The sequence below is a fragment of the Schistocerca cancellata genome, unplaced genomic scaffold (assembly GCF_023864275.1).
Source record: "Schistocerca cancellata isolate TAMUIC-IGC-003103 unplaced genomic scaffold, iqSchCanc2.1 HiC_scaffold_406, whole genome shotgun sequence".
In the NCBI taxonomy this organism is placed as follows: Eukaryota; Metazoa; Arthropoda; class Insecta; order Orthoptera; family Acrididae; genus Schistocerca; species Schistocerca cancellata.
Window position 1 is genome coordinate 37,798 of NW_026046423.1, and position 13,479 is coordinate 51,276.

Genomic DNA, 13,479 nt, shown 5'->3' on the forward strand with positions numbered 1-13,479 from the left:
GAAAGCGTGGGAAACATTGCATTCGAAATGCTTGTGAATTTTCCAATTGCCCAGTGAGTGTCGACAAAACACGTAAATTCTCTGCTCCAACGTATGAGACGTAACAGCTGGTGCAATTTGTTGTTGCATCGTGTGTCAGCAGTCTTCGATAGTGTGTTACGGGCTTAGCGCGATAAGTTTGTAGACAGCATTTAGGCGACGTTTTATTAGTAACGGCCCCATGCAGCGATTGCACAACAGTAAAGGACATGAGTCAATGTATAGTTGTGCATCGTAGGAGATTTTGCACACTTGTGTGAGCCCGGATAGCTCAGTCGGTAGAGCATTAGGCTTTTAACCTAAGGGTTCAGGGTTCAAGTCCCTGTTCGGGCGGAAATTTTAATACTTTGGTAACGATTCGTCTGGTAGCGGCGGAAACGCTACGGAAAATAATGCAGCTACGCCGTTTTCTGACACCACAGTGTTTTAAACGGTAGCAGTTGCATGTGTCGGGAGAACACCGCGCTAACGGCAGTCGTGGCCGAGTGGTTAAGGCGTCTGACTCGAAATCAGATTCCCTCTGGGAGCGTAGGTTCGAATCCTACCGGCTGCGTGCGATTTTGCGTAAACAGGAGCAAACGTTTTCGCACACATGTGACATGCGTGGGCGAATGCGGGTGCAACCAGTGACGCCATTCTCAACAAGACGAAAATTTCCGTTTTAAGAATACTGAGTTTTCGCGACGACCGCTGCTTACTGTGCCTATCGGTTCACCTCGCACTGACGCTGGGACTGCAGAAAGCCGTCGCTGAGATGGTGAGTACACAGATGTGCTCGAAAGTGTTGGACAGAGCTAACATTTCATTTTCTTTTTAAGAATCGCAATTTCAATCATTCGAGTGCGGCAAAAGCAGTAGTGCAGCGTTTTTTTTTTTTTTTTTTCTTTTCTTAAGATCTCGCAGCTGCTTGGAGGTATGTCCATCGTTTTAAGACGACAGAAAACTAGCGTCAGCGGTGCGTCAGTGGGAAGTCGGTGAAGTCGCCATTGGAGCCATAAGCCAGCAATTACGACATGCGAAACACTCGCACACCACGCAGCTGTACGATAATGCTCGTGCGTGGGCCCGCGTAGCTGAGTCGGTAGAGCGTTAGGTTTTCAACCGAAGGGTCCTGGGTTCAAGTCCCTGTCTGGGCGAAAATTAGTACACTTTCGTAACGGCTAATGGAAACCCTAGAGCAAAGAGTGAGGCCACGCCGTTTTCTGCCACCAGATTGCTTCTAAAGATGGCGGTTTGACTTGTCGGGAGTCGCTTCCGCCACCGGCAGTCGTGGCCGAGTGGTTAAGGCGTCTGACTTGAAATCAGATTCCCTCTGGGAGCGCAGGTTCGAGTCCTGCCGACTGCGAAAATTTTCTCGCTCTCAAAAGGCGGACGTTGAGCTGCATCCTAGCAGTTGCGTCACTACTAAACACGTGGGTCACCAGCAATGTGCAGTGTTATTTGATCGAGGGCGCAGCGTTACAGTCGCGCCCAGAAGCCGCAGCTCATCTCCTCGTCTCACAGCCGTCCACCAGGTGTTAGTACAAGTGTCGCCTCACTGGGCAGTGCAGATGTGTCCATTTTAGCTTACAGACGATGACATGTAGCAATTTATGAGCTAACGCAAGTCGAATGTTTTACCGTGTGTATCTGCTAGATACTGCCTCTCATATGGTGGAGAGGCTCACTCCTTCTTGTGTCTCGTTCTCTGCACACGAGTTGCCCCTGGCATCGATATAGCACGGGTTTTCTAGCGTCAGCGTGGCGTCACGTCAAGTCAGCGAATTCAATATCACACGAATCGAGTCGACATGTTTGCTTGTTACGATGACGGAAGCTGAAGAAATGTGTGTGGAACTTCACTGCATCGGCTGCTCGCCCTTCAGCGTCCCTGTGTCTTATCAGACGAAGGTGACTGTGAAATTGGCAGCGAGGCAGAAGTGAACGAACACATGCAAATGGCAACCTTCGACGTCAGCCGAAATAGCTCAGTTGGGAGAGCGTTAGACTGAAGATCTAAAGGTCCCTGGTTCGATCCCGGGTTTCGGCAGGTACTCGTTTTGGTGCGACGCCAATGGAATTACTCTGCGTTTGTGATAATGCAACTACCGCTGACAACAAAAATGACTCTCTCCTGTAGCTGTTCTGGTTGTCTATTGCATGCCATAAGAGGAACTTACTAGACAACTAACTCCCTTAGAAGCAAAAGAATTAAAAATATCCTACCGACTGCATTCCTTTTTCTGTGTCAGGTGGTGAAGAACGTCTTCAACGGAACCGTGAAATGAGCGAAAGCGTGGGAAACATTGCATTCGAAATGCTTGTGAATTTTCCAATTGCCCAGTGAGTGTCGACAAAACACGTAAATTCTCTGCTCCAACGTATGAGACGTAACAGCTGGTGCAATTTGTTGTTGCATCGTGTGTCAGCAGTCTTCGATAGTGTGTTACGGGCTTAGCGCGATAAGTTTGTAGACAGCATTTAGGCGACGTTTTATTAGTAACGGCCCCATGCAGCGATTGCACAACAGTAAAGGACATGAGTCAATGTATAGTTGTGCATCGTAGGAGATTTTGCACCCTTGTGTGAGCCCGGATAGCTCAGTCGGTAGAGCATTAGGCTTTTAACCTAAGGGTCCAGGGTTCAAGTCCCTGTTCGGGCGGAAATTTTAATACTTTGGTAACGATTCGTCTGGTAGCGGCGGAAACGCTACGGAAAATAATGCAGCTACGCCGTTTTCTGACACCACAGTGTTTTAAACGGTAGCAGTTGCATGTGTCGGGAGAACACCGCGCTAACGGCAGTCGTGGCCGAGTGGTTAAGGCGTCTGACTCGAAATCAGATTCCCTCTGGGAGCGTAGGTTCGAATCCTACCGGCTGCGTGCGATTTTGCGTAAAGAGGAGCAAACGTTTTCGCACACATGTGACATGCGTGGGCGAATGCGGGTGCAACCAGTGACGCCATTCTCAACAAGACGAAAATTTCCGTTTTAAGAATACTGAGTTTTCGCGACGACCGCTGCTTACTGTGCCTATCGGTTCACCTCGCACTGACGCTGGGACTGCAGAAAGCCGTCGCTGAGATGGTGAGTACACAGATGTGCTCGAAAGTGTTGGACAGAGCTAACATTTCATTTTCTTTTTAAGAATCGCAATTTCAATCATTCGAGTGCGGCAAAAGCAGTAGTGCAGCGTTTTTTTTTTTTTTTTTCTTTTCTTAAGATCTCGCAGCTGCTTGGAGGTATGTCCATCGTTTTAAGACGACAGAAAACTAGCGCCAGCGGTGCGTCAGTGGGAAGTCGGTGAAGTCGCCATTGGAGCCATAAGCCAGCAATTACGACATGCGAAACACTCGCACACCACGTAGCTGTACGATAATGCTCGTGTGTGGGCCCGCGTAGCTGAGTCGGTAGAGCGTTAGGTTTTCAACCGAAGGGTCCTGGGTTCAAGTCCCTGACTGGGCGAAAATTAGTACACTTTCGTAACGGCTAATGGAAACCCTAGAGCAAAGAGTGAGGCCACGCCGTTTTCTGCCACCAGATTGCTTCTAAAGATGGCGGTTTGACTTGTCGGGAGTCGCTTCCGCCACCGGCAGTCGTGGCCGAGTGGTTAAGGCGTCTGACTTGAAATCAGATTCCCTCTGGGAGCGCAGGTTCGAGTCCTGCCGACTGCGAAAATTTTCTCGCTCTCAAAAGGCGGACGTTGAGCTGCATCCTAGCAGTTGCGTCACTACTAAACACGTGGGTCACCAGCAATGTGCAGTGTTATTTGATCGAGGGCGCAGCGTTACAGTCGCGCCCAGAAGCCGCAGCTCATCTCCTCGTCTCACAGCCGTCCACCAGGTGTTAGTACAAGTGTCGCCTCACTGGGCAGTGCAGATGTGTCCATTTTAGCTTACAGACGATGACATGTAGCAATTTATGAGCTAACGCAAGTCGAATGTTTTACCGTGTGTATCTGCTAGATACTGCCTCTCATATGGTGGAGAGGCTCACTCCTTCTTGTGTCTCGTTCTCTGCACACGAGTTGCCCCTGGCATCGATATAGCACGGGTTTTCTAGCGTCAGCGTGGCGTCACGTCAAGTCAGCGAATTCAATATCACACGAATCGAGTCGACATGTTTGCTTGTTACGATGACGGAAGCTGAAGAAATGTGTGTGGAACTTCACTGCATCGGCTGCTCGCCCTTCAGCGTCCCTGTGTCTTATCAGACGAAGGTGACTGTGAAATTGGCAGCGAGGCAGAAGTGAACGAACACATGCAAATGGCAACCTTCGACGTCAGCCGAAATAGCTCAGTTGGGAGAGCGTTAGACTGAAGATCTAAAGGTCCCTGGTTCGATCCCGGGTTTCGGCAGGTACTCGTTTTGGTGCGACGCCAATGGAATTACTCTGCATTTGTGATAATGCAACTACCGCTGACAACAAAAATGACTCTCTCCTGTAGCTGTTCTGGTTGTCTATTGCATGCCATAAGAGGAACTTACTAGACAACTAACTCCCTTAGAAGCAAAAGAATTAAAAATATCCTACCGACTGCATTCCTTTTTCTGTGTCAGGTGGTGAAGAACGTCTTCAACGGAACCGTGAAATGAGCGAAAGCGTGGGAAACATTGCATTCGAAATGCTTGTGAATTTTCCAATTGCCCAGTGAGTGTCGACAAAACACGTAAATTCTCTGCTCCAACGTATGAGACGTAACAGCTGGTGCAATTTGTTGTTGCATCGTGTGTCAGCAGTCTTCGATAGTGTGTTACGGGCTTAGCGCGATAAGTTTGTAGACAGCATTTAGGCGACGTTTTATTAGTAACGGCCCCATGCAGCGATTGCACAACAGTAAAGGACATGAGTCAATGTATAGTTGTGCATCGTAGGAGATTTTGCACCCTTGTGTGAGCCCGGATAGCTCAGTCGGTAGAGCATTAGGCTTTTAACCTAAGGGTCCAGGGTTCAAGTCCCTGTTCGGGCGGAAATTTTAATACTTTGGTAACGATTCGTCTGGTAGCGGCGGAAACGCTACGGAAAATAATGCAGCTACGCCGTTTTCTGACACCACAGTGTTTTAAACGGTAGCAGTTGCATGTGTCGGGAGAACACCGCGCTAACGGCAGTCGTGGCCGAGTGGTTAAGGCGTCTGACTCGAAATCAGATTCCCTCTGGGAGCGTAGGTTCGAATCCTACCGGCTGCGTGCGATTTTGCGTAAAGAGGAGCAAACGTTTTCGCACACATGTGACATGCGTGGGCGAATGCGGGTGCAACCAGTGACGCCATTCTCAACAAGACGAAAATTTCCGTTTTAAGAATACTGAGTTTTCGCGACGACCGCTGCTTACTGTGCCTATCGGTTCACCTCGCACTGACGCTGGGACTGCAGAAAGCCGTCGCTGAGATGGTGAGTACACAGATGTGCTCGAAAGTGTTGGACAGAGCTAACATTTCATTTTCTTTTTAAGAATCGCAATTTCAATCATTCGAGTGCGGCAAAAGCAGTAGTGCAGCGTTTTTTTTTTTTTTTTTTCTTTTCTTAAGATCTCGCAGCTGCTTGGAGGTATGTCCATCGTTTTAAGACGACAGAAAACTAGCGTCAGCGGTGCGTCAGTGGGAAGTCGGTGAAGTCGCCATTGGAGCCATAAGCCAGCAATTACGACATGCGAAACACTCGCACACCACGCAGCTGTACGATAATGCTCGTGCGTGGGCCCGCGTAGCTGAGTCGGTAGAGCGTTAGGTTTTCAACCGAAGGGTCCTGGGTTCAAGTCCCTGTCTGGGCGAAAATTAGTACACTTTCGTAACGGCTAATGGAAACCCTAGAGCAAAGAGTGAGGCCACGCCGTTTTCTGCCACCAGATTGCTTCTAAAGATGGCGGTTTGACTTGTCGGGAGTCGCTTCCTCCACCGGCAGTCGTGGCCGAGTGGTTAAGGCGTCTGACTTGAAATCAGATTCCCTCTGGGAGCGCAGGTTCGAGTCCTGCCGACTGCGAAAATTTTCTCGCTCTCAAAAGGCGGACGTTGAGCTGCATCCTAGCAGTTGCGTCACTACTAAACACGTGGGTCACCAGCAATGTGCAGTGTTATTTGATCGAGGGCGCAGCGTTACAGTCGCGCCCAGAAGCCGCAGCTCATCTCCTCGTCTCACAGCCGTCCACCAGGTGTTAGTACAAGTGTCGCCTCACTGGGCAGTGCAGATGTGTCCATTTTAGCTTACAGACGATGACATGTAGCAATTTATGAGCTAACGCAAGTCGAATGTTTTACCGTGTGTATCTGCTAGATACTGCCTCTCATATGGTGGAGAGGCTCACTCCTTCTTGTGTCTCGTTCTCTGCACACGAGTTGCCCCTGGCATCGATATAGCACGGGTTTTCTAGCGTCAGCGTGGCGTCACGTCAAGTCAGCGAATTCAATATCACACGAATCGAGTCGACATGTTTGCTTGTTACGATGACGGAAGCTGAAGAAATGTGTGTGGAACTTCACTGCATCGGCTGCTCGCCCTTCAGCGTCCCTGTGTCTTATCAGACGAAGGTGACTGTGAAATTGGCAGCGAGGCAGAAGTGAACGAACACATGCAAATGGCAACCTTCGACGTCAGCCGAAATAGCTCAGTTGGGAGAGCGTTAGACTGAAGATCTAAAGGTCCCTGGTTCGATCCCGGGTTTCGGCAGGTACTCGTTTTGGTGCGACGCCAATGGAATTACTCTGCGTTTGTGATAATGCAACTACCGCTGACAACAAAAATGACTCTCTCCTGTAGCTGTTCTGGTTGTCTATTGCATGTCATAAGAGGAACTTACTAGACAACTAACTCCCTTAGAAGCAAAAGAATTAAAAATATCCTACCGACTGCATTCCTTTTTCTGTGTCAGGTGGTGAAGAACGTCTTCAACGGAACCGTGAAATGAGCGAAAGCGTGGGAAACATTGCATTCGAAATGCTTGTGAATTTTCCAATTGCCCAGTGAGTGTCGACAAAACACGTAAATTCTCTGCTCCAACGTATGAGACGTAACAGCTGGTGCAATTTGTTGTTGCATCGTGTGTCAGCAGTCTTCGATAGTGTGTTACGGGCTTAGCGCGATAAGTTTGTAGACAGCATTTAGGCGACGTTTTATTAGTAACGGCCCCATGCAGCGATTGCACAACAGTAAAGGACATGAGTCAATGTATAGTTGTGCATCGTAGGAGATTTTGCACCCTTGTGTGAGCCCGGATAGCTCAGTCGGTAGAGCATTAGGCTTTTAACCTAAGGGTTCAGGGTTCAAGTCCCTGTTCGGGCGGAAATTTTAATACTTTGGTAACGATTCGTCTGGTAGCGGCGGAAACGCTACGGAAAATAATGCAGCTACGCCGTTTTCTGACACCACAGTGTTTTAAACGGTAGCAGTTGCATGTGTCGGGAGAACACCGCGCTAACGGCAGTCGTGGCCGAGTGGTTAAGGCGTCTGACTCGAAATCAGATTCCCTCTGGGAGCGTAGGTTCGAATCCTACCGGCTGCGTGCGATTTTGCGTAAACAGGAGCAAACGTTTTCGCACACATGTGACATGCGTGGGCGAATGCGGGTGCAACCAGTGACGCCATTCTCAACAAGACGAAAATTTCCGTTTTAAGAATACTGAGTTTTCGCGACGACCGCTGCTTACTGTGCCTATCGGTTCACCTCGCACTGACGCTGGGACTGCAGAAAGCCGTCGCTGAGATGGTGAGTACACAGATGTGCTCGAAAGTGTTGGACAGAGCTAACATTTCATTTTCTTTTTAAGAATCGCAATTTCAATCATTCGAGTGCGGCAAAAGCAGTAGTGCAGCGTTTTTTTTTTTTTTTTCTTTTCTTAAGATCTCGCAGCTGCTTGGAGGTATGTCCATCGTTTTAAGACGACAGAAAACTAGCGTCAGCGGTGCGTCAGTGGGAAGTCGGTGAAGTCGCCATTGGAGCCATAAGCCAGCAATTACGACATGCGAAACACTCGCACACCACGCAGCTGTACGATAATGCTCGTGCGTGGGCCCGCGTAGCTGAGTCGGTAGAGCGTTAGGTTTTCAACCGAAGGGTCCTGGGTTCAAGTCCCTGTCTGGGCGAAAATTAGTACACTTTCGTAACGGCTAATGGAAACCCTAGAGCAAAGAGTGAGGCCACGCCGTTTTCTGCCACCAGATTGCTTCTAAAGATGGCGGTTTGACTTGTCGGGAGTCGCTTCCTCCACCGGCAGTCGTGGCCGAGTGGTTAAGGCGTCTGACTTGAAATCAGATTCCCTCTGGGAGCGCAGGTTCGAGTCCTGCCGACTGCGAAAATTTTCTCGCTCTCAAAAGGCGGACGTTGAGCTGCATCCTAGCAGTTGCGTCACTACTAAACACGTGGGTCACCAGCAATTTGCAGTGTTATTTGATCGAGGGCGCAGCGTTACAGTCGCGCCCAGAAGCCGCAGCTCATCTCCTCGTCTCACAGCCGTCCACCAGGTGTTAGTACAAGTGTCGCCTCACTGGGCAGTGCAGATGTGTCCATTTTAGCTTACAGACGATGACATGTAGCAATTTATGAGCTAACGCAAGTCGAATGTTTTACCGTGTGTATCTGCTAGATACTGCCTCTCATATGGTGGAGAGGCTCACTCCTTCTTGTGTCTCGTTCTCTGCACACGAGTTGCCCCTGGCATCGATATAGCACGGGTTTTCTAGCGTCAGCGTGGCGTCACGTCAAGTCAGCGAATTCAATATCACACGAATCGAGTCGACATGTTTGCTTGTTACGATGACGGAAGCTGAAGAAATGTGTGTGGAACTTCACTGCATCGGCTGCTCGCCCTTCAGCGTCCCTGTGTCTTATCAGACGAAGGTGACTGTGAAATTGGCAGCGAGGCAGAAGTGAACGAACACATGCAAATGGCAACCTTCGACGTCAGCCGAAATAGCTCAGTTGGGAGAGCGTTAGACTGAAGATCTAAAGGTCCCTGGTTCGATCCCGGGTTTCGGCAGGTACTCGTTTTGGTGCGACGCCAATGGAATTACTCTGCGTTTGTGATAATGCAACTACCGCTGACAACAAAAATGACTCTCTCCTGTAGCTGTTCTGGTTGTCTATTGCATGTCATAAGAGGAACTTACTAGACAACTAACTCCCTTAGAAGCAAAAGAATTAAAAATATCCTACCGACTGCATTCCTTTTTCTGTGTCAGGTGGTGAAGAACGTCTTCAACGGAACCGTGAAATGAGCGAAAGCGTGGGAAACATTGCATTCGAAATGCTTGTGAATTTTCCAATTGCCCAGTGAGTGTCGACAAAACACGTAAATTCTCTGCTCCAACGTATGAGACGTAACAGCTGGTGCAATTTGTTGTTGCATCGTGTGTCAGCAGTCTTCGATAGTGTGTTACGGGCTTAGCGCGATAAGTTTGTAGACAGCATTTAGGCGACGTTTTATTAGTAACGGCCCCATGCAGCGATTGCACAACAGTAAAGGACATGAGTCAATGTATAGTTGTGCATCGTAGGAGATTTTGCACCCTTGTGTGAGCCCGGATAGCTCAGTCGGTAGAGCATTAGGCTTTTAACCTAAGGGTTCAGGGTTCAAGTCCCTGTTCGGGCGGAAATTTTAATACTTTGGTAACGATTCGTCTGGTAGCGGCGGAAACGCTACGGAAAATAATGCAGCTACGCCGTTTTCTGACACCACAGTGTTTTAAACGGTAGCAGTTGCATGTGTCGGGAGAACACCGCGCTAACGGCAGTCGTGGCCGAGTGGTTAAGGCGTCTGACTCGAAATCAGATTCCCTCTGGGAGCGTAGGTTCGAATCCTACCGGCTGCGTGCGATTTTGCGTAAAGAGGAGCAAACGTTTTCGCACACATGTGACATGCGTGGGCGAATGCGGGTGCAACCAGTGACGCCATTCTCAACAAGACGAAAATTTCCGTTTTAAGAATACTGAGTTTTCGCGACGACCGCTGCTTACTGTGCCTATCGGTTCACCTCGCACTGACGCTGGGACTGCAGAAAGCCGTCGCTGAGATGGTGAGTACACAGATGTGCTCGAAAGTGTTGGACAGAGCTAACATTTCATTTTCTTTTTAAGAATCGCAATTTCAATCATTCGAGTGCGGCAAAAGCAGTAGTGCAGCGTTTTTTTTTTTTTTTCTTTTCTTAAGATCTCGCAGCTGCTTGGAGGTATGTCCATCGTTTTAAGACGACAGAAAACTAGCGTCAGCGGTGCGTCAGTGGGAAGTCGGTGAAGTCGCCATTGGAGCCATAAGCCAGCAATTACGACATGCGAAACACTCGCACACCACGCAGCTGTACGATAATGCTCGTGCGTGGGCCCGCGTAGCTGAGTCGGTAGAGCGTTAGGTTTTCAACCGAAGGGTCCTGGGTTCAAGTCCCTGTCTGGGCGAAAATTAGTACACTTTCGTAACGGCTAATGGAAACCCTAGAGCAAAGAGTGAGGCCACGCCGTTTTCTGCCACCAGATTGCTTCTAAAGATGGCGGTTTGACTTGTCGGGAGTCGCTTCCTCCACCGGCAGTCGTGGCCGAGTGGTTAAGGCGTCTGACTTGAAATCAGATTCCCTCTGGGAGCGCAGGTTCGAGTCCTGCCGACTGCGAAAATTTTCTCGCTCTCAAAAGGCGGACGTTGAGCTGCATCCTAGCAGTTGCGTCACTACTAAACACGTGGGTCACCAGCAATTTGCAGTGTTATTTGATCGAGGGCGCAGCGTTACAGTCGCGCCCAGAAGCCGCAGCTCATCTCCTCGTCTCACAGCCGTCCACCAGGTGTTAGTACAAGTGTCGCCTCACTGGGCAGTGCAGATGTGTCCATTTTAGCTTACAGACGATGACATGTAGCAATTTATGAGCTAACGCAAGTCGAATGTTTTACCGTGTGTATCTGCTAGATACTGCCTCTCATATGGTGGAGAGGCTCACTCCTTCTTGTGTCTCGTTCTCTGCACACGAGTTGCCCCTGGCATCGATATAGCACGGGTTTTCTAGCGTCAGCGTGGCGTCACGTCAAGTCAGCGAATTCAATATCACACGAATCGAGTCGACATGTTTGCTTGTTACGATGACGGAAGCTGAAGAAATGTGTGTGGAACTTCACTGCATCGGCTGCTCGCCCTTCAGCGTCCCTGTGTCTTATCAGACGAAGGTGACTGTGAAATTGGCAGCGAGGCAGAAGTGAACGAACACATGCAAATGGCAACCTTCGACGTCAGCCGAAATAGCTCAGTTGGGAGAGCGTTAGACTGAAGATCTAAAGGTCCCTGGTTCGATCCCGGGTTTCGGCAGGTACTCGTTTTGGTGCGACGCCAATGGAATTACTCTGCGTTTGTGATAATGCAACTACCGCTGACAACAAAAATGACTCTCTCCTGTAGCTGTTCTGGTTGTCTATTGCATGTCATAAGAGGAACTTACTAGACAACTAACTCCCTTAGAAGCAAAAGAATTAAAAATATCCTACCGACTGCATTCCTTTTTCTGTGTCAGGTGGTGAAGAACGTCTTCAACGGAACCGTGAAATGAGCGAAAGCGTGGGAAACATTGCATTCGAAATGCTTGTGAATTTTCCAATTGCCCAGTGAGTGTCGACAAAACACGTAAATTCTCTGCTCCAACGTATGAGACGTAACAGCTGGTGCAATTTGTTGTTGCATCGTGTGTCAGCAGTCTTCGATAGTGTGTTACGGGCTTAGCGCGATAAGTTTGTAGACAGCATTTAGGCGACGTTTTATTAGTAACGGCCCCATGCAGCGATTGCACAACAGTAAAGGACATGAGTCAATGTATAGTTGTGCATCGTAGGAGATTTTGCACCCTTGTGTGAGCCCGGATAGCTCAGTCGGTAGAGCATTAGGCTTTTAACCTAAGGGTTCAGGGTTCAAGTCCCTGTTCGGGCGGAAATTTTAATACTTTGGTAACGATTCGTCTGGTAGCGGCGGAAACGCTACGGAAAATAATGCAGCTACGCCGTTTTCTGACACCACAGTGTTTTAAACGGTAGCAGTTGCATGTGTCGGGAGAACACCGCGCTAACGGCAGTCGTGGCCGAGTGGTTAAGGCGTCTGACTCGAAATCAGATTCCCTCTGGGAGCGTAGGTTCGAATCCTACCGGCTGCGTGCGATTTTGCGTAAACAGGAGCAAACGTTTTCGCACACATGTGACATGCGTGGGCGAATGCGGGTGCAACCAGTGACGCCATTCTCAACAAGACGAAAATTTCCGTTTTAAGAATACTGAGTTTTCGCGACGACCGCTGCTTACTGTGCCTATCGGTTCACCTCGCACTGACGCTGGGACTGCAGAAAGCCGTCGCTGAGATGGTGAGTACACAGATGTGCTCGAAAGTGTTGGACAGAGCTAACATTTCATTTTCTTTTTAAGAATCGCAATTTCAATCATTCGAGTGCGGCAAAAGCAGTAGTGCAGCGTTTTTTTTTTTTTTTCTTTTCTTAAGATCTCGCAGCTGCTTGGAGGTATGTCCATCGTTTTAAGACGACAGAAAACTAGCGTCAGCGGTGCGTCAGTGGGAAGTCGGTGAAGTCGCCATTGGAGCCATAAGCCAGCAATTACGACATGCGAAACACTCGCACACCACGCAGCTGTACGATAATGCTCGTGCGTGGGCCCGCGTAGCTGAGTCGGTAGAGCGTTAGGTTTTCAACCGAAGGGTCCTGGGTTCAAGTCCCTGTCTGGGCGAAAATTAGTACACTTTCGTAACGGCTAATGGAAACCCTAGAGCAAAGAGTGAGGCCACGCCGTTTTCTGCCACCAGATTGCTTCTAAAGATGGCGGTTTGACTTGTCGGGAGTCGCTTCCTCCACCGGCAGTCGTGGCCGAGTGGTTAAGGCGTCTGACTTGAAATCAGATTCCCTCTGGGAGCGCAGGTTCGAGTCCTGCCGACTGCGAAAATTTTCTCGCTCTCAAAAGGCGGACGTTGAGCTGCATCCTAGCAGTTGCGTCACTACTAAACACGTGGGTCACCAGCAATTTGCAGTGTTATTTGATCGAGGGCGCAGCGTTACAGTCGCGCCCAGAAGCCGCAGCTCATCTCCTCGTCTCACAGCCGTCCACCAGGTGTTAGTACAAGTGTCGCCTCACTGGGCAGTGCAGATGTGTCCATTTTAGCTTACAGACGATGACATGTAGCAATTTATGAGCTAACGCAAGTCGAATGTTTTACCGTGTGTATCTGCTAGATACTGCCTCTCATATGGTGGAGAGGCTCACTCCTTCTTGTGTCTCGTTCTCTGCACACGAGTTGCCCCTGGCATCGATATAGCACGGGTTTTCTAGCGTCAGCGTGGCGTCACGTCAAGTCAGCGAATTCAATATCACACGAATCGAGTCGACATGTTTGCTTGTTACGATGACGGAAGCTGAAGAAATGTGTGTGGAACTTCACTGCATCGGCTGCTCGCCCTTCAGCGTCCCTGTGTCTTATCAGACGAAGGTGACTGTGAAATTGGCAG

The 13,479-nt window shown here is 49.3% G+C and overlaps 23 non-coding genes across 23 annotated transcripts; all 23 read left to right on the top strand.

Annotated features, from left to right (window-relative positions):
- Window positions 1-299: 299 nt before the first annotated feature.
- Trnak-uuu (transfer RNA lysine (anticodon UUU)) lies at window positions 300-372 on the top strand. Its single transcript has one exon. It is a non-coding gene; the product is annotated as a tRNA-Lys (tRNA).
- Window positions 373-510: 138 nt separating this feature from the next.
- On the top strand, window positions 511-592 carry Trnas-cga (transfer RNA serine (anticodon CGA)). Its single transcript has one exon. It is a non-coding gene; the product is annotated as a tRNA-Ser (tRNA).
- Window positions 593-1,302: 710 nt separating this feature from the next.
- Window positions 1,303-1,384, top strand: Trnas-uga (transfer RNA serine (anticodon UGA)). The gene has a single exon. It is a non-coding gene; the product is annotated as a tRNA-Ser (tRNA).
- Window positions 1,385-1,995: 611 nt separating this feature from the next.
- Window positions 1,996-2,068, top strand: Trnaf-gaa (transfer RNA phenylalanine (anticodon GAA)). Its single transcript has one exon. It is a non-coding gene; the product is annotated as a tRNA-Phe (tRNA).
- Window positions 2,069-2,607: 539 nt separating this feature from the next.
- Trnak-uuu (transfer RNA lysine (anticodon UUU)) lies at window positions 2,608-2,680 on the top strand. The gene has a single exon. It is a non-coding gene; the product is annotated as a tRNA-Lys (tRNA).
- Window positions 2,681-2,818: 138 nt separating this feature from the next.
- Window positions 2,819-2,900, top strand: Trnas-cga (transfer RNA serine (anticodon CGA)). The gene has a single exon. It is a non-coding gene; the product is annotated as a tRNA-Ser (tRNA).
- A 709-nt stretch (window positions 2,901-3,609) lies between these two features.
- Trnas-uga (transfer RNA serine (anticodon UGA)) lies at window positions 3,610-3,691 on the top strand. Its single transcript has one exon. It is a non-coding gene; the product is annotated as a tRNA-Ser (tRNA).
- A 611-nt stretch (window positions 3,692-4,302) lies between these two features.
- On the top strand, window positions 4,303-4,375 carry Trnaf-gaa (transfer RNA phenylalanine (anticodon GAA)). Its single transcript has one exon. It is a non-coding gene; the product is annotated as a tRNA-Phe (tRNA).
- A 539-nt stretch (window positions 4,376-4,914) lies between these two features.
- On the top strand, window positions 4,915-4,987 carry Trnak-uuu (transfer RNA lysine (anticodon UUU)). The gene has a single exon. It is a non-coding gene; the product is annotated as a tRNA-Lys (tRNA).
- Window positions 4,988-5,125: 138 nt separating this feature from the next.
- Trnas-cga (transfer RNA serine (anticodon CGA)) lies at window positions 5,126-5,207 on the top strand. The gene has a single exon. It is a non-coding gene; the product is annotated as a tRNA-Ser (tRNA).
- Window positions 5,208-5,917: 710 nt separating this feature from the next.
- Window positions 5,918-5,999, top strand: Trnas-uga (transfer RNA serine (anticodon UGA)). The gene has a single exon. It is a non-coding gene; the product is annotated as a tRNA-Ser (tRNA).
- A 611-nt stretch (window positions 6,000-6,610) lies between these two features.
- On the top strand, window positions 6,611-6,683 carry Trnaf-gaa (transfer RNA phenylalanine (anticodon GAA)). The gene has a single exon. It is a non-coding gene; the product is annotated as a tRNA-Phe (tRNA).
- Window positions 6,684-7,222: 539 nt separating this feature from the next.
- On the top strand, window positions 7,223-7,295 carry Trnak-uuu (transfer RNA lysine (anticodon UUU)). Its single transcript has one exon. It is a non-coding gene; the product is annotated as a tRNA-Lys (tRNA).
- A 138-nt stretch (window positions 7,296-7,433) lies between these two features.
- Window positions 7,434-7,515, top strand: Trnas-cga (transfer RNA serine (anticodon CGA)). The gene has a single exon. It is a non-coding gene; the product is annotated as a tRNA-Ser (tRNA).
- Window positions 7,516-8,223: 708 nt separating this feature from the next.
- Trnas-uga (transfer RNA serine (anticodon UGA)) lies at window positions 8,224-8,305 on the top strand. The gene has a single exon. It is a non-coding gene; the product is annotated as a tRNA-Ser (tRNA).
- Window positions 8,306-8,916: 611 nt separating this feature from the next.
- Trnaf-gaa (transfer RNA phenylalanine (anticodon GAA)) lies at window positions 8,917-8,989 on the top strand. Its single transcript has one exon. It is a non-coding gene; the product is annotated as a tRNA-Phe (tRNA).
- A 539-nt stretch (window positions 8,990-9,528) lies between these two features.
- Trnak-uuu (transfer RNA lysine (anticodon UUU)) lies at window positions 9,529-9,601 on the top strand. Its single transcript has one exon. It is a non-coding gene; the product is annotated as a tRNA-Lys (tRNA).
- Window positions 9,602-9,739: 138 nt separating this feature from the next.
- Window positions 9,740-9,821, top strand: Trnas-cga (transfer RNA serine (anticodon CGA)). The gene has a single exon. It is a non-coding gene; the product is annotated as a tRNA-Ser (tRNA).
- A 707-nt stretch (window positions 9,822-10,528) lies between these two features.
- On the top strand, window positions 10,529-10,610 carry Trnas-uga (transfer RNA serine (anticodon UGA)). Its single transcript has one exon. It is a non-coding gene; the product is annotated as a tRNA-Ser (tRNA).
- Window positions 10,611-11,221: 611 nt separating this feature from the next.
- On the top strand, window positions 11,222-11,294 carry Trnaf-gaa (transfer RNA phenylalanine (anticodon GAA)). Its single transcript has one exon. It is a non-coding gene; the product is annotated as a tRNA-Phe (tRNA).
- A 539-nt stretch (window positions 11,295-11,833) lies between these two features.
- On the top strand, window positions 11,834-11,906 carry Trnak-uuu (transfer RNA lysine (anticodon UUU)). The gene has a single exon. It is a non-coding gene; the product is annotated as a tRNA-Lys (tRNA).
- A 138-nt stretch (window positions 11,907-12,044) lies between these two features.
- Window positions 12,045-12,126, top strand: Trnas-cga (transfer RNA serine (anticodon CGA)). The gene has a single exon. It is a non-coding gene; the product is annotated as a tRNA-Ser (tRNA).
- A 707-nt stretch (window positions 12,127-12,833) lies between these two features.
- Trnas-uga (transfer RNA serine (anticodon UGA)) lies at window positions 12,834-12,915 on the top strand. The gene has a single exon. It is a non-coding gene; the product is annotated as a tRNA-Ser (tRNA).
- Window positions 12,916-13,479: the final 564 nt, after the last annotated feature.